Source organism: Rutidosis leptorrhynchoides, chromosome 4 (genome assembly GCF_046630445.1).
Source record: "Rutidosis leptorrhynchoides isolate AG116_Rl617_1_P2 chromosome 4, CSIRO_AGI_Rlap_v1, whole genome shotgun sequence".
Lineage (NCBI taxonomy): Eukaryota > Viridiplantae > Streptophyta > Magnoliopsida > Asterales > Asteraceae > Rutidosis > Rutidosis leptorrhynchoides.
In genome coordinates, this window is record NC_092336.1 from 561,265,154 (window position 1) to 561,287,547 (window position 22,394).

The following is a 22,394-nucleotide window of genomic DNA, read 5'->3' on the forward strand; positions in this document are numbered from 1 at the left end:
TAGTGATCCCGAGTCGGTTCTTGGTGGTTTGTGGTGATGGTTATTGGTGCTTCTCTGGTGGTTAAGCTATGGCTCACTATTGCAGTCGCCCGATCAAGAGAAGAGGGAGTGTTAGAGATGTTGAATGTTTTGAAGAATGAAAATGCATGAACTCTTCCTATACATATATATGATAAAGTAATAGAATAAAATAATAATAATAATAATTGTAAACAGAAAGAAACGTGAATCCTTATTTAATATCCTACCGACAGTTTTGTCCGTATAGTAAATTGTGTCTATTGCTAAACAGTCACGGATAAAAGTTCCCCGAAAAATCCTCAATTAATTCTATTTCCTTATTGAGATCACTAAATGTTTAATATAATTAAAATAATAATTAAAATACTAATTACAATAATAATAGAATTAATAATAATAAAATTTAATAATACTAATATTAATATTAATAGTAATAATGAAATTAATAATATTATAACAACTATATTTTCAACTAAATAAAATTAATATTTAATCTTATATATTTAATTAATGTTCACGTATATATATATACATATACAAATAATTATTCGTGAATCGTCGGAACTGATCGGAGGGTAACTGAATATATGAACATCGTTCCAAAATTTTCTAAACTCAACATTAAAGATTTTGCTTATCGTGTCGGAAACATATAAAGATTAGGGTTTAAATTTGGTCGGAAATTTCCGGGTCGTTACAAAAGCCGATGTTGCTAAATACGTAGGAAAATGTTTGACGTGTTCTAAGGTCAAAGTGGAGCATCAGAAACCATCAGGTCTACTTCAACAACCCGAAATCCCGGAATGGAAGTGGAAAAACATTACCATGGATTTCATCACTAAATTGCCAAGGACTGCAAGTGGTTTTGATACTATTTGGGTAATAGTTGATCGTCTCACCAAATCAGCACACTTTCTACCAATAAGAGAAGATGACAAGATGGAGAAGTTAGCACGACTGTATTTGAAGGAAGTCGTCTCCAGACATGGAATACCAATCTCTATTATCTCTGATAGGGATGGCAGATTTATTTCAAGATTCTGGCAGACATTACAGCAGGTGATGTGCAGCGGGGTGTATATGAAATAGTTATTAATTTTACAACGAAAATACTATTAAATACGATACGATTTTACACAAGATATTTATTTATTTATAGAATGGATATATTTAAACCTTGCTACAACACTTATAGGCAGTGTACCTAATCGTACAGTAGTGTAGTTTTTAGTAAGTCCGGTTCGTTCCACAGGGAATCTTTTTTAAACAAAGCTCAACGCTATATTAGTTTACTTTTATAAAAATACAAATATATATATAAGTAATATTATTATTATAAAGGGGGATTTTTACCGTTTAATGACCGGTTTGTCGATTTTAAAACTTTAGTCGCAGTTAAAACTAAATGTAAAATAAATACAAGACTTAAATTAAAGCATAAAGTAAATAACGATAATAAAATTGCGAATAATAAAAGTGCGATAAAATAAACTTGCGATAATTAAAAAGTAAGATAATTAAAAGTGCAATTAAATACAATAACAATAAATAAAAATGCGATAATTAGAAGTGCAATTAAATATAAAATAAAGGAAATTAAATATGAAATAAAAGAATTATGCTTATTTAAACTTCCGTAATCATGATGTTTGACGTGTTGATTTTAGTTTTATGCCCATGGGTTAATTGTCCTTTGTCCTGGATTATTTAATATGTCCGTCTGGTTTTTGTCCATAACAGTCCATCAGTCATAAATATAAAGTGCGAGTGTCCTCGTCAAATTATCCTTATACCCGAAGTTAAATATTCCAACTAATTGGGGATTTAAACTGTAACAAGATTTTAATACTTTGTTTAATAATTACACCAGGATGTCGACTGAGTGTAACCCAAGGTTTTAATATTTTGTTATCAATTATACCAAGTGTCCTTTGTACATAATTTCACCCCTGTTTTAATTATTCTAGTGGCTATTAATCCATTCCCGTGTCCGGTTAAATGAACAATTATGCGTACATATAAATACCCCGCCCATCGTGTCCGATTGAGTGTATATGGTAATTTATAGGGACGCCCAATTGTAAATCTTTATATTAACATTAACAAACTATCATTTAGTTAAACAAATATAAAGCCCATTAATAGCCCATAGTCTAATTTCCACAAGTGTCGTTCTTTTGTCCAAACCCCAATTATGGTACAAAGCCCAATTACCCAATTTTAGTAATTAGCCCAACATCATGATTACTTCGTTTTAAATAAGCATAATAATAACTTAGCTACGAGACATTAATGTAAAAAGGTTAAACATAACTTACAATGATTAAAAATAGCGTAGTGTTACACGGACAGAATTTCGACTTACACCCTTACAACATTCGCTAACATACCCTTATTATTAGAATTATAATTAAAATTAAAATATAAATTATAAATATATATATATATATTTTACGTATGAGGAGAAGAAGAAAAAGATGATGATTTGCGATCAGAATTCGGTTGGCTTTATAGGCAGTTTTTCATTTTAGGGCTCCGCGACTCGCGGCCTTTTTGGCCTTCAAACTCCGCGAGTCGCGGAGATTGAAATAACAGCTCACAACTTTGGAGTCTTTCTCTGCCGACGGTTTTTATTTATAAATATAATATATATATAATTAATATAATTAATTATATATTATATTATATTTATATACATAGTTAACTTGTAATTTTTAGTCCGTTGCGTCGAGCGTTGAGAGTTGACTCTGGTCCCGGTTCCGGATTTTCGAACGTCCTTGCGTACAATTTTATATTTTGTACTTTGCGTTTTGAATCTTGTACTCTTGTAATTTCGAGACGTTTCTTATCAATAATTGGAACCTCTTTGATTGTCTTTTGTACTTTTGAGCTTTTTGGTCGTTTGCGTCTTCAATTCGTCGAGTCTGTCTTTTGTCTTCACCTTTTATTATTTAAACGAATATCACTTGTAAATAGAACAATTGCAACTAAAAGCTTGTCTTTCTTGAGGAATAATGCTATGAAATATATGTTCGTTTTTAGCATTATCAAATATTCCCACACTTGAGCGTTGCTTGTCGTCAAGCAATATCGTCTTGAAATACTAGAATCACTTCTTTATTCTTCACACTTTGTACATCAGTGATTTCCTATACGACGGTATAAACAATGGTAGTAACGATATGGTTTACAGTCCCACATGACTATAAAAATTTAGATCCATTAAGGAAATTGGATCTTTATGAAAACATTTGATCTTTTGAAAATTAAATCTAGTTTTTACTCTAGATAAGTTTTTCGGAATAACCCTTTACCGGTGTTTGCAAAATTTTTTTGTGGGTTTGGTGGGTTTCAGATTTGAAAATTTTAGCTCAAAACTTGCGGTTTTGTGTCACCCACTTGCTAACCTTGTATTTGGAAAGCAACACGTCCAGTTTACTTGTCCCGTATATTACCTTTCGGTAAACTACCGTCCGGTTGAAAGGAAAGCGTTGAACACGCAACTGTTAAGGCAATGTCCCCTGACATGCTTTTAATTATGGTCTATAACGTGTCGGACGCAATTACTATCCTTGGTAGGAGCAATAGTAAAGCTCACCCTTATAATTTTTCGGTATGGCACAAGGTACTGTCTTTGACCATGCTATGCAACCACCGTTCTTACGGTTGACACCCGATTTGGTTCAGGTGACCTAATGAATTCCAGGTGAATTCTTAGGATTTTACGTTCAATGGTAATGAACGCATTGAAATAGGGTTTTCAGAAAATAAATCGGTTTGTAATTTTGATCAAAATATTTTCTCGTTCAAGCTCGAGTTTAGATATCATTGAATTCCATGAGTTTGTAATTCTCAATCTTTAAGGTCAATCTCTAGGATTGAGTAATATCAGTCTTAAAAGCTGATTTTTAATCTTTAAGGAGATTATCCTTTCTGGGGATCTGATTCATTAGTCTTATCCAGCTAATTTGCATGGTGCCCCCCCCCCATTGTACAAGATAAATCCTTCTCATGGTTAGGATAAATCTGACCACTTGGCGACCCTGTTTAATGCTGAGGTCCGTGGATTTCCTGCTGATTTTAGTGATGACTTTTCTAGATTTTTCGTCAACCTACAGCTGGTCTGGACGACAACTTCATGACCTAAATCAAGAAGCGCGTGTCTTTTTCGGAAGACTTTACTTCCTTTTAATGATGGAATTGATTCATCTTGTAGATCCATCTCTTCTTTTCTTTCATCGGGTAAAACAGTTTAGTTTAGTCCAAAGCAAAAGTATTTTCAGTTATTTGTTACAGATATATGTGACATATGTTTAAGATAACTTGGTAAATTTTCCCACACTTGGCTTTTATTTTCCTTTTTATCGTCCTCTATTCCATTTTAAATGAATTTTAACATTTTGGTTTGTTTCTCAATTTATGTCCTTTCCGAGGTAACAATAATTTCGGTGTTAAAACCTAGTTTTATCGTTCATAAATATGTATAAACATGATTTTTAGTTCATTTAATTGAAAATTTTGAAAAATTTTACTAGAATTGGGTAGTCAGTATATAAGACCAGGGCTGTTCTTTATTATCAGAGAGTACTAGATTCTAATACAACTACTGCTTTACTATATTTTTAATGGTAACCAAGTGTTTAAGATAAAAATTTTAAAATCCGAAAGAATTTAACCCCTTCCCACACTTAAGATCTTGCAATGCCCTCATTTGCAAGAAATCAGTAACAATTTAAATTATTGAGGGTGATTAGTGTGAAAATGATTAAATTTTTACCAAAGTTTCCAAATATATTGGCGTTTGTTTGCTGAATGATAAATGGTGCACATCATTTGTTCATTCCGTCTTGTTGTTATTTCACATATATTTTGCATCTTGTCGTCAAAATTAGTTGCTTTTGCTGAACTTAATGCCAGTCTTTGAAAATGCGTTGTTTTACCCTGTTGTGTACATAAGATAAACTGCAAACATATATACATATTTTTGAAGTTTGGTATATTACCCCACATTCAAAAATTATTAAAATCTAAGAATAAAAGTTAGATAATTATAAAAATGATTACAATATTAACAAAAGTATTAAACGTATCAATAATTACAAATTACAAAATAAATAAAACTAAGTATATTAGGGATGATACTGGTACCAATAGGGGTTCCAGGCATAACCATAGGTGCTATAGAATGCTTCGGCAGGGTTATACGTAGGATATGGTGGCTGCATCTCTATAGACCAGGGAGGGAAGATGGGTTTCGGTGTAGGAATATAGTTTCTACCTATATGTTGGCAATGAGCTATGATTTGGTTCTGATGAACTTGCCAATCTTCAAATGCTCTCTGTCTAGTATTTTCGTATTCCTGAGAAGCTATAAACCTTTGCATTTCTTGCATCTCATTCCCCCCTCCTACATTACCTTGCTGTTGGTTTCTCTCCACCTGTGGATGTCTACCATGGTATCGTACTGCGGCGTTATTTCGCCTCTTCAAAACTTTCGCACCATGGTATACATTTAAACCTATAGTATCGCGGGGTTCTGGTTCTTCTACTAATAATCCCCCCGACTTATATCCACACCGAGATATTCACCAATCAAAGTAATAAAAATACCACCTCCTATTATGCTATGCGGTCGCATCCCTCGAACCATAGCTGATAAATAATAACCCACACAATACGGTATACTTACAGCGCTTTGTGGGTCTCGAATACACATATGGTAAAACAAATCCTGTTCATTTACTTTTTCCTTGTTCTTACCCCTTTGTGTAATCGAATTAGCTAAAAACCTATGTATCACTCTTAATTCGGCTCTATCTATATCCAAATAAGAGTAATTTCCCCCCTTGAAACGGTGATGGCTTGTCATTTGACTCCACACACCGTGTGTATCAAAATTTTCATCTATCTTTCTACCGTTTAGTATCAATCCTCTACAATCGGAAGACGCTAACTCCTCAGGCGTATATATACGTAAAGCCTGAGCCATGTCTAGTAAAGACATGTGGCGCATCGAACCGCCTAACAAAAATCTAATAAAAGAACGATCGGTTAAACTAGCTACCTGATCATTCAACTCTATACTACATAACAATTCTTCACACCATACTTTATATACAGGTCTACGCATGGTGAATAAACGTACCCAGTCATTAAAAGAAGAATTACCATACCTCTGTACAAGTAATTCCCTAATTGGCCCGGCCAATTCTACAGCTTCTAAGGGTCCCCATTCTATGACCCTCGGTACCTCAACAACCTTAGAATGAAGAGTATGCAAACCCCTTTGGTATTTTGGATAATCTATCCAAAGTCTGTCAAATCTCAGGTTCGGGTGCAACTCTTCCAAGTGCATATCGGAAAAGGTCATGACTGGATGAGGTATATCCTGCTTGTAGTAGTTATCCACCTCCTATTGTTCCACATTCTCAGCAGGAGCATTGCGGGCTTGGGATGAAGATTCACCCCTTTCAGTCTGCAAAACACATCAAACACAAATTTTGTGCATCCAAATATGCATTAGTGTCAGCAAAATCATCAATCAAAATAATTACAATGACATTATCAATTTATATCAAACTTAAGCTCATTTTCATATTTTCATCAAATCTACACTTTTTCAAATAAGCATATACGAAAATGTTCGCCAAGTTCATAAGCATTCAATTCAAATAACGTGTCAAAATAATCATTACTAGCAATTAAACAAGTTTCAAATGGCATTATCTTTCAAAAATCAAGTTCATGAATTTTAGACTTGAAAAAGTCCACTTTAATTCTCAAAATCATGTTTAGGCTCAAAGTTTGGATCATTTAACTACCTAGACATGTTACACTACTCAATTTAGCAACAATTCATGACAAAAATCGGCCATAACCTGTTTATATCAAAAAGCCCCAAATTTGCTCAAGAACACAAACCCTAGATTATTCAAAATTTGAAGTTTAAGGCTTCTAATCATGTTAAATAGCATCAATCTAGGTTATACAAGCATAATACATAAACAATTTAAGCATAATTACACTAAAAAGCATCAAAATCAAATTGGGAAAAAAATAGCTCAAGAACACTAATTTCGGATTAAATGGTGTTTAGGTGTAGAAATTTACCGTTTTTCTTGAGTAATTCCTAGATAGCATCCTTCTCAACATGATTTTAGTAAAAAAATTGGTGATTAACGGTTAAAAATTGTGATTTTGGGGGTGTTTTTGAGTGTATTTTCAGAGTGTTTTTCGCTGTGTTTTTGAGTTGGGGGTGTGGACTGATCAGTTTGCAGCTCTTTATTTTTTTTCTGATTTCCGGTCCTCCCGCGACTCGCGGTGAATAACCCTTCAAACTCCACGAGTCGCGGAGTTTGATAAAAAAATTTTTTTTTTTTTTATAATCATTAACTTATGAAACAATTAAGTACTTAATTTTAAAATTTTGTTTCCCTTGTTATTTAGGACGAGGTCGTTTCGGATCGATGTCCTAGTCCGTCCCTCGACAAAATTTTAAAATTTGTCTTTTTGTAGCGATTGTTTTAAAAGCTAAGATTTTTTTTTTTTTGGGATACTTTAATTCAATGAGATTAAAAATAATGATAATAAAAGTTCTCGTCCCTCTCTCGGGTAAAGCAATTTCGTTTCAAAGACCTAGTCTTCAACTTACGACGAATTTTAAAAATCATATTTTTAACTTAATGAGATAAAGTAAATTTTTGTTTTTAAATTCACACAACTTAAATATAAAATTCAAAATTAATATTAAAAATTCACACCAAACTTATATTAATTTTTTTTCAAATATTTACAATTTTAAATATATTGTTTTTACAAAGTTTACAATATTAATTTAAGATTTAAATATTAATTTTAAAAATATGGTAAAAATAAAATTAAAAATCTTTTTGTCTTTTTATCCCAGTTTAATCAATCAAATATTATCAAAAATATGCGCCCCTCTTTTCGGTAAAGTAATTTCGGTTACAAGACCTAATTTAACTCATGACGAATTTTTGAAATATTTTGGGTTGATTGATTAAAGATATTTATACCTTAAGAATAAACGTTAAATTTCGCAGTGATGTAATAAATTTTTGAATGATATCAATAATTTCGGTCGCCAAACCTAATTTTATTCAATACCAATTTAATACTTTTTAGCGAACAAATTAGCGTTTATTATCAAAAGGTTAAAAATAAAAATAAAAATAAAAACTGTACAGACATACCTGTGAAATAGATTTCTTAGTTATATGATCTATCCCATTCATAAGATAGTCGGTTTAATTGGTTTTCCATGGCTACATAGGCGTAACCTCGAGCATTCAGTGTCTTTTCTTCTAAACATATGAACGGTCCGTCTCTGCATAAAGTAACAAATTCGGTATTTGAATAGGTTTGATTATTTGAACATTTACCTCCATGTGACCATTTTCCGCATTTGTGACATCTTTCTAGGTGTCGTGCTCTTCTTTTTGCTGCGGATTTTGATTTTCCTTTACCAAATTGTAACTTATTATCTTCGCATCTGGATTCTTTTCTAACTCCGTCCATTCTTTCTCTGATTACTGATACTATTTCACTCGGTAGTATGTCATTATTACGTTTAGTGATCAAAGCGTGTAGCATTAGACCATGGTTTAGTTCACAGGCAGTCTTCATTTTGTAAAAACCTAAAAAAAATAAAAATTCAGAATGGGGGGAGAAGACTAGTTCTTTAGGGTCTGCTAGGGAAAGACCATTCGGGTTCCATTTTCGAGAACTACACGAAAACAGACAATCTAACTCTAACAGAAATACATATTATCTTTTAAAGACTTGATTCTCCCCACACTTAGTTAGCTGTGGTGTCGAAATTGTGATTAACTTCGTTGTCGACTTCCATCGGACCATGTATGTAATGTTTAACTCTATGACCATTAACTTTAAATTCAATCCCATTTGAATTTATTAATTCTATCGTTCCGTATGGGAAAACTCTTTTGACTATGAATGGTCCAGACCATCTTGATTTCAATTTTCCAGGAAATAGCTTGAATCGTGAATTGAAAAGAAGAACTCTGTCTCCTTCTTTAAATTCTTTTGAACTTCTGATTCTTTTATCATGCCATTTCTTCGTTCTTTCTTTATAGATTAATGAATTTTCGTATGCTTCATGTCTTAATTCTTCTAATTCGTTTAGTTGACTTAATCGTAGACGTCCGGCTTCATGTAAATCAAGATTACATGTCTTCAAAGCCCAAAATGCTTTGTGTTCAATTTCTACTGGAAGATGACATGCTTTTCCATAAACAAGTCTAAAAGGTGTAGTTCCAATTGGAGTTTTGTAGGCTGTTCTAAAAGCCCAGAGTGCATCCTCCAATTTAATGGACCATTCCTTCGGATTTGATCCTACGGTTTTCTCTAGAATACGTTTTAAAGCTCGGTTGGTATTTTCAACTTGTCCACTTGTTTGTGGATGATATGCGGTGGAGATTTTATGAGTTACTCCATATCTTTTAAGAACTTTCTCAAGTTGATTATTATTACAGAAATGAGTACCCTGATCACTTATTAAAGCTTTCGGTGTTCCAAACCTTGCAAAAAGACGTTTTAAAAAGTTGACTACAACTCGTGCATCGTTAGTTGGGAGAGCTTGTGCTTCCGCCCATTTAGATACATAATCAATGGCTACGAGTATATATAGATTATTATGAGATTTTGGAAATGGACCCATAAAGTCAATACCCCAAATGTCAAATACTTCACATACTTGGATGACATTTTGTGGCATTTCATCACGTTGACTTATTTTTCCGGCCCTTTGACATGCATCACAGGATTTGCAAAGAAGGTGTGCGTCTTTGTAAATTGTAGGCCAATAGAATCCAGCTTCATAAACTTTTCTTGCTGTTAGTTGAGGCCCATAATGCCCTCCTGTTGGTCCTGTGTGACAATGGTTTAATATTTTACTAGCTTCATCTCCAAATACACATCGGCGTATTATTCCATCGGGACAACTTTTAAACAGATGTGGATCTTCCCAAAAATAGTGTTTTATATCACTGAAGAATTTCTTCCGTCTTTGGTACGATAATCCTTTTTCAAGGAATCCACAAACTAAATAGTTTGCATAGTCTGCAAACCATGGGATTTCTTTATAATCTATCTTCAATAGATATTCATCAGGAAAGTTGTCTTGTATGGCCGATTCATTTAGAACTTCTAACTCAGGATTTTCAAGACGAGAAAGATGATCAGCGGCGAGATTTTCTGCTCCTCTTTTATCTCGGATTTTAATATCAAACTCTTGTAAGAGTAAGATCCAACGAATTAATCGTGGTTTGGCATCTTGTTTCGAAAAAAGGTATCTAAGAGCAGAATGATCGGTATAGACTATTGTTTTTGCTAGAACGAGATATGATCGAAATTTGTCAAAAGCAAAGACAATAGCAAGGAGTTCTTTTTCAGTAGTTGTATAGTTCGTTTGTGCTCCTTGTAACGTCTTACTAGCATAATATATAGGTTGAAATCGTTTTTCAATCCTTTGTCCTAAAACGGCTCCCATTGCAAAATCACTTGCATCGCACATTAGTTCAAATGGTAGATTCCAATTTGGTGTTATCATGATCGGCGCATTAGTGAGTTTCTCTTTAAGAATATTAAAAGATTTGATACACTCATCTGAAAAGATGAATGAAGCATCCTTTTCTAGGAGTTTATTCATAGGAGTGGCAATTTTAGAAAAATCTTTTATGAAACATCGGTAAAAACCGGCATGCCCTAGAAAACTCCTAACTCCTCTAACATTGGTAGGATGTGGAAGTTTAGCAATTACATCTACTTTAGCTCTATCCACTTCAATTCCTTCTTTTGAAATTTTATGTCCAAGAACGATGCCTTCTTTAACCATGAAATGGCATTTCTCCCAATTAAGTACTAGATTTGATTTTTCGCATCTAATGAGCATTCGTTCCAGATTAACTAGACATGATTTAAATGTATCACCGAAGACTGAAAAGTCATCCATGAATACTTCCATGCATTCTTCTATCATGTCATGAAAAATCGCCATCATACACCTTTGAAAGGTTGCAGGGGCGTTGTAAAGTCCAAATGGCATGCGTTTGTAAGCAAAAGTACCATAAGGGCACGTGAATGTGGTTTTCTCTTGGTCCTCGGGTGCTATTGGAATTTGAAAATATCCGGAAAATCCATCTAGAAAACAATAGTAACTATTTCCGGCTAATCTTTCCAACATTTGATCAATGAAAGGTAAGGGAAAGTGATCTTTTCTGGTGGCGTCATTTAATTTTCTATAATCAATACACACACGCCATCCTGTTACAGTCCTAGTAGGAATAAGCTCATTTTTCTCATTTGTAATGACAGTCATGCCACCCTTCTTAGGCACGCATTGAACTGGGCTTACCCATGGACTATCAGAGATTGGATAAATTAAACCTGCATCTAGCAGTTTAATAATTTCTTTCTTAACTACATCTTGCATATTAGGATTTAGTCTTCGTTGGCGTTGCACAAACGTTTTATGACCTTCTTCCATAAAGATTTTATGTGTGCAATACGAAGGACTTATTCCTTTAATATCATGAATCTTCCATGCAATGGCTGGTTTATGAGCTTTCAACACAGAAATGAGTTGTGATTTCTCATTTTCAGTAAGAGAAGACGATATTATTACAGGTAATTCAGATTCACCATGTAAATAAGCGTATTCCAAATGGTTTGGAAGTGGCTTTAACTCTAATTTCGGAGGTTCTTCTATCGATGATTTATATTGATATCTGTCTTCTTCTTTTAGCATTTGAATTTCTTCTGTTGTTGGTTCATATCCATTAGCTATAAGTGTAGCTAACATTTCAGCTTCATCAATTGTTTCATTACCTTCTCCTAAAGAACATTCTCCTGTTCCTTGTAATTCTAGAAATTCTTCTAATAATTCTGCATGTGCATCTATAGTTTGAATATAATAACATGTATCATCTGCAGATTGTGGTTGTTGCATTGCTCTATCAACTGAAAAGGTAACACTCTCATCCTCTATACTTAGGGTCAGTTTCTTACCGAACACGTCTATCATTGCTTTAGCCGTGTTTAAGAATGGTCTTCCTAATATGAGAGGAACTTGAGAATCTTCTTCCATGTCCAAAACAACAAAATCTACTGGAAATACTAAAGTACCAACTTTAACTAGCATGTTCTCCATTATCCCTCTAGGATATTTTATTGATCGATCGGCTAGTTGTATGCTTATTCTTGTTGATTTTAATTCTCCAAGGTCTAGTTTAGCGTATAGTGAATACGGCATTAGATTTATACTAGCACCTAAGTCTGCCAATGCTTCTATTGAACTAAGACTACCCAGAAAACATGGAATTGTGAAACTTCCTGGATCAGATAGTTTTTCTGGTATCTTATTCAACAGCACTGCTGAACAATTAGCATTCATAGTAACAGCCGAGAGTTCTTCCATTTTCTTTCTATTTGAGATTAGATCTTTCAAGAATTTAGCATATCTAGGCATTCCTGAAATCACATCAATGAAAGGAAGATTTACATTTATCTGTTTAAACATATCCAAGAATTTGGATTGTTCGGCTTCAAGTTTTTCTTTCTTCATTTTACTCGGATAAGGAAGTGGTGGTTGATATGGTTTAACATAAGGTTTATCCTTAACTGTGTTATCTTCATTAACCTTTTCAACTACCGGTTCTTTTTCCTTATCTTGATCAGGTTGTGGTTCTTGTGGAGTAGGAATGGCTTCATCAGAAGTTACAGGTATTTCAGGTGGTTTAAGTGTTGTACCACTTCTTGTGGTAATAGCTTTAGCTGTTTCATTCCGGGGGTTAGCATTTGTATCACTAGGTAGACTTCCCTATTTTCTTTCACCTATTAACCTTGCTAGGTTACTCACTTCTTGTTCCAGATTTTGAATAGAAGCTTGTTGATTTCTAAATGCTTGAGCATTTTGTTCATTGGTTTGTTTCTGAGATGTGAAAAACTGCGTTTGAGTTTCAACTAGCTTCGTCATCATATCTTCTAAATTCGGCTTTTTATCATCGGTTTGTTGTGGTGGTTTGTTTTGAAAATTCGGTCTTTGCTGATTGTAATTATTATTAGATACTTGTTGATTGCTAGGACCTTGTTGGTTGTTGTATGGAATATTTCTGTTATAATTCTGGTTTTGATTGTAAATCGGTCTTGGCGGTTGATAATTATTCTGATAATTATTTCCAGGCCTTTGGTTTATGTATGAAATATTCTCTCTTTGTTCCATTGTTAATTCAATACTGAGACAATCTTTTGTCAAATGTGGTCCTCCACACTGCTCACAACTAATTGAGTGAATATCTTTAGTCATCTTTTCCATTCGTCTCTCCACAGCATCTATCTTTGCTGAAATGGAATCTAAGTCATGGCTAGAATCGGCTCTAGCTGCTTTAGATGATCTAACGATGTCTTTTTCTTGGTTCCACTCATGTGAGTGGGAAGCAGTATTATCAATAATTTTGTAAGCATCAGTTTCGGTTTTCTTCATAATAGAACCACCAGCTGCTATATCTATGTCTTTTCTTGTAGTGATGTCGCATCCTTGGTAGAATATTTGTACTATTTGACAGGTGTCTAAACCATGTTGCGGACATCCTCTTAACAACTTTCCATATCTAGTCCACGCCTCATATAAAGTTTCATTTGGTTTCTGTGTAAACGTAACAATTTCTGCTTGAAGTCTTACGGCTTTAGATGCAGGAAAGAATTGTTTAAGAAATTTGTCAACTAAAACATCCCATGTATCGTTCGCCCCTTCAGGTAACGATTCCAACCAATCTTTGGCTTCTCCCTTTAAAGTCCAGGGAAATAACATGAGATATATCTGTTCATCCTCCACTTCTCGGATTTTAAATAGTGTGCAGATCCTATTAAAGGTACGTAGATGTTCATTTGGATCTTCCTTCGGCGCACCACTAAATTGGCATTGATTAGTTACCATGTGTAGAATTTGTCCTTTGATTTCATAATCTGGCGCATTAATGTCTGGATGAGTAATTGCGTGACCTTGGCCAGTGCGTTTAGCTCTCATTCGGTCTTCCATACTTAAAGGTTCCAGATTCTCCATAATTGAATTTGTTGAATCGGTATCACTAGATGATTCTGATTTAATGGTTCGTTCCTCAACAATCTTTGTTTGAATGATTGGTGGTTCCGGAGGAAAGTTTAGTGGTTCAGGATCTACGAACCGTTCCTGAATATTTTCCGGATTCTCAATTGTGAGGTCGGGTTCAAAAAATGGATTATCGAAAATTTGAACTGAAGTACTTGGTCTACTGAATGACGATTCTAAAGAAAAATCAACGGCGGTTATATTTGCTAAATGTCTTGATCTAGTTACAGGTGGTGAACGTACAAAAGGTGGTGAATGTCTTGCTCGGTGCATTCACTGAATATCCTATTAGTTTTAAAAAGGAAGAAAAATTATAATAAGTTATCCAATCAATAGACTTTTCTGATTTTGCCCACGTTTCGAATAGCCAAAAGATGCAGCAGAGGGGCAGGATTCGTTTGGTCTCAATATAATTGAGGACTGTTTGGCTCCAATAACCCGGTCCACGTACAAATCCAACTATTACTACGAACCAGAAAATTTTGATGTCTATTAATTTAACCACTTAAAATAAATTTTCGTAATTTTAAGAAATTTAGATAAGAAGTAGAATAAAAATCTATGTCCTAAAAACTAGAATAGCGAGAAATAAGAAAGAAAAAGAGTTCGTCGAAAAAGGTCGAAAAAGAAAAATGGTTGAAAAAATAAAAGGTGACGGAAAAATAAAAGAAACTTATAAAAACTTAAAAATACTTTACTAACCTAACCTTATTACTACAACTAACTTAAAATTATAATCGCAAATTGAGATTACTAATTGGAATGATAATTGATACATAGGTAAAAGTCGTCTAAAAATATTAAAGCTTACAGGAAAAACTAAATCCCAAATGGAAATAACTTAAAAAGAAACTAAAACTTAAAAAGGCGTCGCAAAATTCTAAAGTACCTAAATCTTAGTCTAAAGAAAAAGCACTTAAGGAATTCTACGGCAAATCCTAAAAATCTAGGAGTAAAAATGACTATGGCAAAAACTAAGTTTAAAATTAAATATGAGCGAAAAAATACAAATATTACGCTAAAATAATTAAAAAGGGACAAAATATAAAAATATACAAAAAGTTGTAAAAAGTACAATTTTTATAAAAATATTATTTTTATATTATTTATTTATTAAAACTACTAATTTTATAATTTAATTAAACTAATTAATACTAAATACATAAATTAAATAAAAAGTAAAAGTTAAAATAAAACTAATAATAATAATAATAATAATTAGGGTTAAATAATAATAATAATTAATAATTACCCGTAATTAATGCTGAATTAGGGTTTTGTCGCCTGTCAGAAAATCTCCGCGAGTCGCGGTATTTAAAACACCAAACCCCGCGAGTCGCGGGGTTCCAGTTTTCAACTCTGGATCAGTTTTAATTTACGCGTTTTTTTTTATTAATATAAATAAAAGATATTTAAATAAAACTTATATTTTTATAAACTAAAATAAAAATAAAGAAACTTATAAAACTTTTAACAAGCTCTTAAAAATATATAAATTTTTGTTTTTCTTTTTATATTTTCGAATAATTAAAACGTATTTTTACAAAAACGAATTTTAGTAAAAAATCTTTTTTTTTTATATTAGCGTTGCTCTTCCGGCGTTTAGAAAGTTCCCCGGCAGCGGCGCCAAAAATACTTGATGTGCAGCGGGGTGTATATGAAATAGTTATTAATTTTACAACGAAAATACTATTAAATACGATACGATTTTACACAAGATATTTATTTATTTATAGAATGGATATACTTAAACCTTGCTACAACACTTATAGGCAGTGTACCTAATCGTACAGTAGTGTAGTTTTTAGTAAGTCCGGTTCGTTCCACAGGGAATCTTTTTTAAACAAAGCTCAACGCTATATTAGTTTACTTTTATAAAAATACAAATATATATATAAGTAATATTATTATTATAAAGGGGGGTTTTTACCGTTTAATGACCGGTTTGTCGATTTTAAAACTTTAGTCGCAGTTAAAACTAAATGTAAAATAAATACAAGACTTAAATTAAAGCATAAAGTAAATAACGATAATAAAATTGCCAATAATAAAAGTGCGATAAAATAAACTTGCGATAATTAAAAAGTAAGATAATTAAAAGTGCAATTAAATACAATAACAATAAATAAAAATGCGATAATTAGAAGTGCAATTAAATATAAAATAAAGGAAATTAAATATGAAATAAAAGAATTATGCTTATTTAAACTTCCGTAATCATGATGTTTGACGTGTTGATTTTAGTTTTATGCCCATGGGTTAATTGTCCTTTGTCCTGGATTATTTAATATGTCCGTCTGGTTTTTGTCCATAACAGTCCATCAGTCATAAATATAAAGTGCGAGTGTCCTCGTCAAATTATCCTTATACCCGAAGTTAAATATTCCAACTAATTGGGGATTTAAACTGTAACAAGATTTTAATACTTTGTTTAATAATTACACCAGGATGTCGACTGAGTGTAACCCAAGGTTTTAATATTTTGTTATCAATTATACCAAGTGTCCTTTGTACATAATTTCACCCCTGTTTTAATTATTCTAGTGGCTATTAATCCAATCCCGTGTCCGGTTAAATGAACAATTATGCGTACATATAAATACCCCGCCCATCGTGTCCGATTGAGTGTATATGGTAATTTATAGGGACGCCCAATTGTAAATCTTTATATTAACATTAACAAACTATCATTTAGTTAAACAAATATAAAGCCCATTAATAGCCCATAGTCTAATTTCCACAAGTGTCGTTCTTTTGTCCAAACCCCAATTATGGTACAAAGCCCAATTACCCAATTTTAATAATTAGCCCAACATCATGATTACTTCGTTTTAAATAAGCATAATAATAACTTAGCTACGAGACATTAATGTAAAAAGGTTGAACATAACTTACAATGATTAAAAATAGCGTAGCGTTACACGGACAGAATTTCGACTTACACCCTTACAACATTCGCTAACATACCCTTATTATTAGAATTATAATTAAAATTAAAATATAAATTATATATATATATATATATTTTACGTATGAGGAGAAGAAGAAAAAGATGATGATTTGCGATCAGAATTCGGTTGGCTTTATAGGAAGTTTTTCATTTTGGGGCTCCGCGAGTCGCGGAGATTGAAATAACAGCTCACAACTTTGGAGTCTTTCTCTGCCGACGGTTTTTATTTATAAATATAATATATATATAATTAATATAATTAATTATATATTATATTATATTTATATACATAGTTAACTTGTAATTTTTAGTCCGTTGCGTCGAGCGTTGAGAGTTGACTCTGGTCCCGGTTCCGGATTTTCGAACGTCCTTGCGTACAATTTTATATTTTGTACTTTGCGTTTTGAATCTTGTACTCTTGTAATTTCGAGACGTTTCTTATCAATAATTGGAACCTCTTTGATTGTCTTTTGTACTTTTGAGCTTTTTGGTCGTTTGCGTCTTCAATTCGTCGAGTCTGTCTTTTGTCTTCACCTTTTATTATTTAAACGAATATCACTTGTAAATAGAACAATTGCAACTAAAAGCTTGTCTTTCTTGACGAATAATGCTATGAAATATATGTTCGTTTTTAGCATTATCAGCAGGCATTAGGAACTCGTCTAAACATGAGTACTGCTTATCATCTACAAACTGATGGGCAGAGCGAAAGGACGATACAAACGCTTGAAGACATGCTACGAGCATGTGTTATTGATTTCGGAAATAGTTGGGATCGACACCTTCCGTTAGTAGAATTTTCCTACAACAACTGCTACCATTCAAGTATTGAGATGGCGGCGTTTGAAGCACTTTATGGTAGAAAGTGCAGGTCTCTGATTTTTTGGAGTAAAGTGGGGGATAGACAGATTATGGGCCCGAAGATAATACAAGAAACTACCGAGAAGATCATTCAAATTCAACAACGGTTGAAAACCGCCCAAAGTCGACAAAAGAGCTACGCTGACATTAAAAGAAAAGATATAGAATTTGAAATTGGAGAGATGGTCATGCTTAAAGTTGCACCTTGGAAAGGCGTTGTTCGATTTGGTAAACGAGGGAAATTAAATCCAAGGTATATTGGACCATTCAAGATTATTGATCGTGTCGGACCAGTAGCTTACCGACTTGAGTTACCTCAACAACTCGCGGCTGTACATAACACTTTCCACGTCTCGAATTTGAAGAAATGTTTTGCTAAAGAAGATCTCACTATTCCGTTAGACGAAATCCAAATCAACGAAAAACTTCAATTCATCGAAGAACCCGTCGAAATAATGGATCGTGAGGTTAAAAGACTTAAGCAAAACAAGATACCAATTGTTAAGGTTCGATGGAATGCTCGTAGAGGACCCAAGTTCACCTGGGAACAAGAAGATCAGATGAAGAAGAAATACCCGCCCTTATTTCCAGAAGATACGTCAACACCTCCAACTGCTTAAAATTTCGGGACGAAATTTATTTAACGGGTAGGTACTGTAGTGACCCAAACTTTTTCATGTTTATATATATTAAATAAAATTATTATTTACATGATTAAGTGTTTCCAACATGTTAAGCAACCAAACTTGTTAAGACTTGATTAATTGAAATAGGTTTCATATAGACAATTGACCACCCAAGTTGACCGGCGATTCACGAACGTTAAAACTTGTAAAAACTATTTGATGACATATATATGGATATATATATATTGTTAACATGATATTATGATAAGTATGTATCTCATTAAGTATTTTAACAATGAGTGATATACATACAAATGAGTTTATTGAATTAAGAAACTCGAAACGATATATATAACGATTATCGTTATAACAATGTCTTACTAATTACATATGAATCATTTTAAGATATTGATACACTATATATAAACATGATAAATGATAAGTAAGCATATCATTAAGTATATTAACAATGAACTACATATGTGAAAACAAGACTACTAACTTAAGGATTTCGAAACGAGACATATATGTAACGATTATCGTTGTAACGACATTTAAATGTATATATATCATATTAAGATATATTAATATATCATAATATCATGATAATATAATAATTTAACATCTCATTAGATATAATAAACATTGGGTTAACAACATTTAACAAGATCATTAACTTAAAGGTTTCAAATCAACATTTACATGTAACGACTAACGATGACTTAACGACTCAGTTAGAATGTATATACATGTAGTGTTTTAATATGTATTCATACACTTTTGAAAGACTTCAAGACACTTATCAACATACTTCTACTTAACAAAAATTCTTACAATTACATAGTCGTTCATTTTCATCAACAATTCTACTCGTATGCACCCGTATTCGTACTCGTACAATACCCAGCTTCTAAATGTATTTACTATTGGTATATACACTCCAATGATCAGCTCTTAGTAGCCCATGTGAGTCACCTAACCATGTGGGAACCATCATTTGGCAACTAGCATGAATGATTACACAAAATTACAAACTAATGGAGCCTATATGGTGACTCCATTTTCACGTGAATGAACACACACATATACACTTTCATTTTGAAACTTACATGCATCAAACTACTCTCTCTCAAGTGTTCTTCCATTGTTCTAGGTGTTCTTCATCATCTTCATCAAAATCTAGCTCAATCTAGTTCATAAATCCATACATAAACTAAGTTATAAAACAACTACTCAAGAACACACCAACAACACTTCCAAGTTTGCTAGCTTAATTCCAATCTTGCAAATCCACTTTGAGTGATCATCCAACCTTAAAAAATCTTTCTTATTTATAGTAATATATATTTCTAATACAAGGTAATACTCATATTCAAACTTTGATTCAATTTCTATAACTTTAACAATCTTATTTCGAGTGGAAATCTTACTTGAACTTGTTTTCATGTCATGATTCTACTTCAAGAACTTTCAAGCCATCCAAGGATCCTTTGAAGCTAGATCTATTTTTCTCATTTCCAGTAGGTTTATTCACAAAACTTGAGGTAGTAATGATGTTCATAACATCATTCGATTCATATATATAAAACTACCTTATTCGAAGGTTTAAACTTGTAATCACTAGAACATAGTTTAGTTAATTCTAAACTTGTTCCCAAACAAAAATTAATCCTTCTAACTTGACTTTTAAAATCAACTAAACACATATTCTATATCTATATGATATGCTAACTTAATGATTTAAAACCTGAAAACACGAAAAACACCGTAAAACCGGATATACGCCGTCGTAGTAACATCTCGGGCTGTTTTGGGTTAGTTAATTAAAAACTATGATAAACTCTGATTTAAAAGTTGTTCTTCTGGGAAAATGATTTTTCTTATGAACATGAAACTATATCCAAAAATCATGGTTAAACTCAAAGTGGAAGTATGTTTTCCAAAATGGTCATCTAGACGTCGTTCTTTCGACTGAAATGACTACCTTTACAAAAATGACTTGTAACCTATATTTCTGACTATAAACATATACCTTTTCTATTTAGATTCATAAACTTAAGTTCAATATGAAACCATACCAACTTGAATTACTTAAAACGGATTTAAAACGAAGAAGTTATGGGTAAAACAAGATTGGATAATTTTTCTTGTTGTAGCTACGTGAAAATTGGTAACAAATCTATATTAATCATATCCTAGCTAACTCATATTGTATTATACATGTATTCTAATATATTATGTAATCTTGGGATACCATAGACACGTATACAAATGTTTTAACATATCATATCGACCCATTTATATATTATTTGGAACAACCATAGACACTCTATATGCAGTAATGTTTGAGTTAGCTATACAGGGTTGAGGTTGATTCCAAAAATATATATACTTTAAGTTGTGATCTAGCCTGAGACGTGTATACACTGGGTCGTGGATTGATTCAAGATAATATATATATATCGATTTATTTCTGTACATCTAACTGTGGACAATTAGTTGTGCGTTACTAATGAGGACAGCTGACTTAATAAACTTAAAAACATTAAAACGTATTAAAAATATTGTAAATATACTTTGAACATACTTTGATATATATGTACATATTTGTTATAGGTTCGTGAATCGACCCGTGGCCAAGTCTTATTTTCCGAGGAAGTGAAAATCTGTGAAAGTGAGTTATAGTCCCATTTTTACTATCTAATATTTTTGGGATGAGTATACATGCAGTTTTGAAAATGATTTACAAAATAGACACTAGTATTGAAACTACATTCTATGTTGAATCGTTATACCAGATATCGCCCTTGTTGAACTTGGTAGCCTAAGAATTGGTGTTTATTATAATTACCACCAAATGACGCGAATCCTAAAGATAGATCCATGGGCTTTGACACGCCCCAGTCAGAGAATTTGAACTGCTTTAGTACTTCGATATTTATATATGGGGATATTCTAGATGCATTTGTTAATGTCGGTTACCAGGTGTTCAACCATATGAATGATTTTTATGCAGATTGCATGTTATTGAAAGATGAAATCTTGTGGTCTATTATTACAATTTGATATATAGGTTAAACCTATAACTCACTAACATTTTTGTTGACGTTTAAAGCATGTTTATTCTCAGGTGATTATTTGTTGCATGCTAGTTTATGGACAAGAGTTGAAGTCAGCATACTTGTATTATATTGTTTAAAAACTGCATTCGAAGACATATATATTGTTGTGTAATATTATTGTAAACCATTATGTAATGGTCGTGTGAAAATGCTATATTTTAGATTATCATTATTTGATAATCGTCGTAATATTTTAAAGGTTATGGTTTGTTTTAAAAATCTAATGCAGTCTTTGAAAAACGTCTCATATAGAGGTCAAAACCTCGCAACGAAATCAATTAATGTGGAACGTTTATAATCTATATGAACGGGACATTTCAAATAAAACATCTGACAGTAACATGTTTTACCACAGGAGAAAAGGTCTCATCATAGTCTATGCCCTCCTTTTGACTGTAGCCTTTAGCTACAAGTCTGGCCTTGTACCTCTCAATCTCCCCATTTGACTTATATTTAATTTTATAGATCCATTTATTCCTAACAGGAGTCCTATCATCAGGAAGGTCAGTGATAACCCATGTGTTGTTCCTAATGAGAGCTTCCATTTCTAGGTTCATAGCCTCAACCCAATTGAGATCAAGGCAGGCTTCCTCATAAGATTTAGGTTCAATAAATTTATTCAGATTGGACACAAAGCACAAATTATCAGAACTTAGCAAAGAATAGTT

The 22,394-nt window shown here is 32.7% G+C and overlaps 1 pseudogene; it reads left to right on the forward strand.

The window, feature by feature from the left end:
* Positions 1 to 22,394, forward strand: part of LOC139842731 (glutamyl-tRNA reductase 2, chloroplastic-like) — a 116,281-nt pseudogene that overhangs the window by 48,338 nt on the left and 45,549 nt on the right.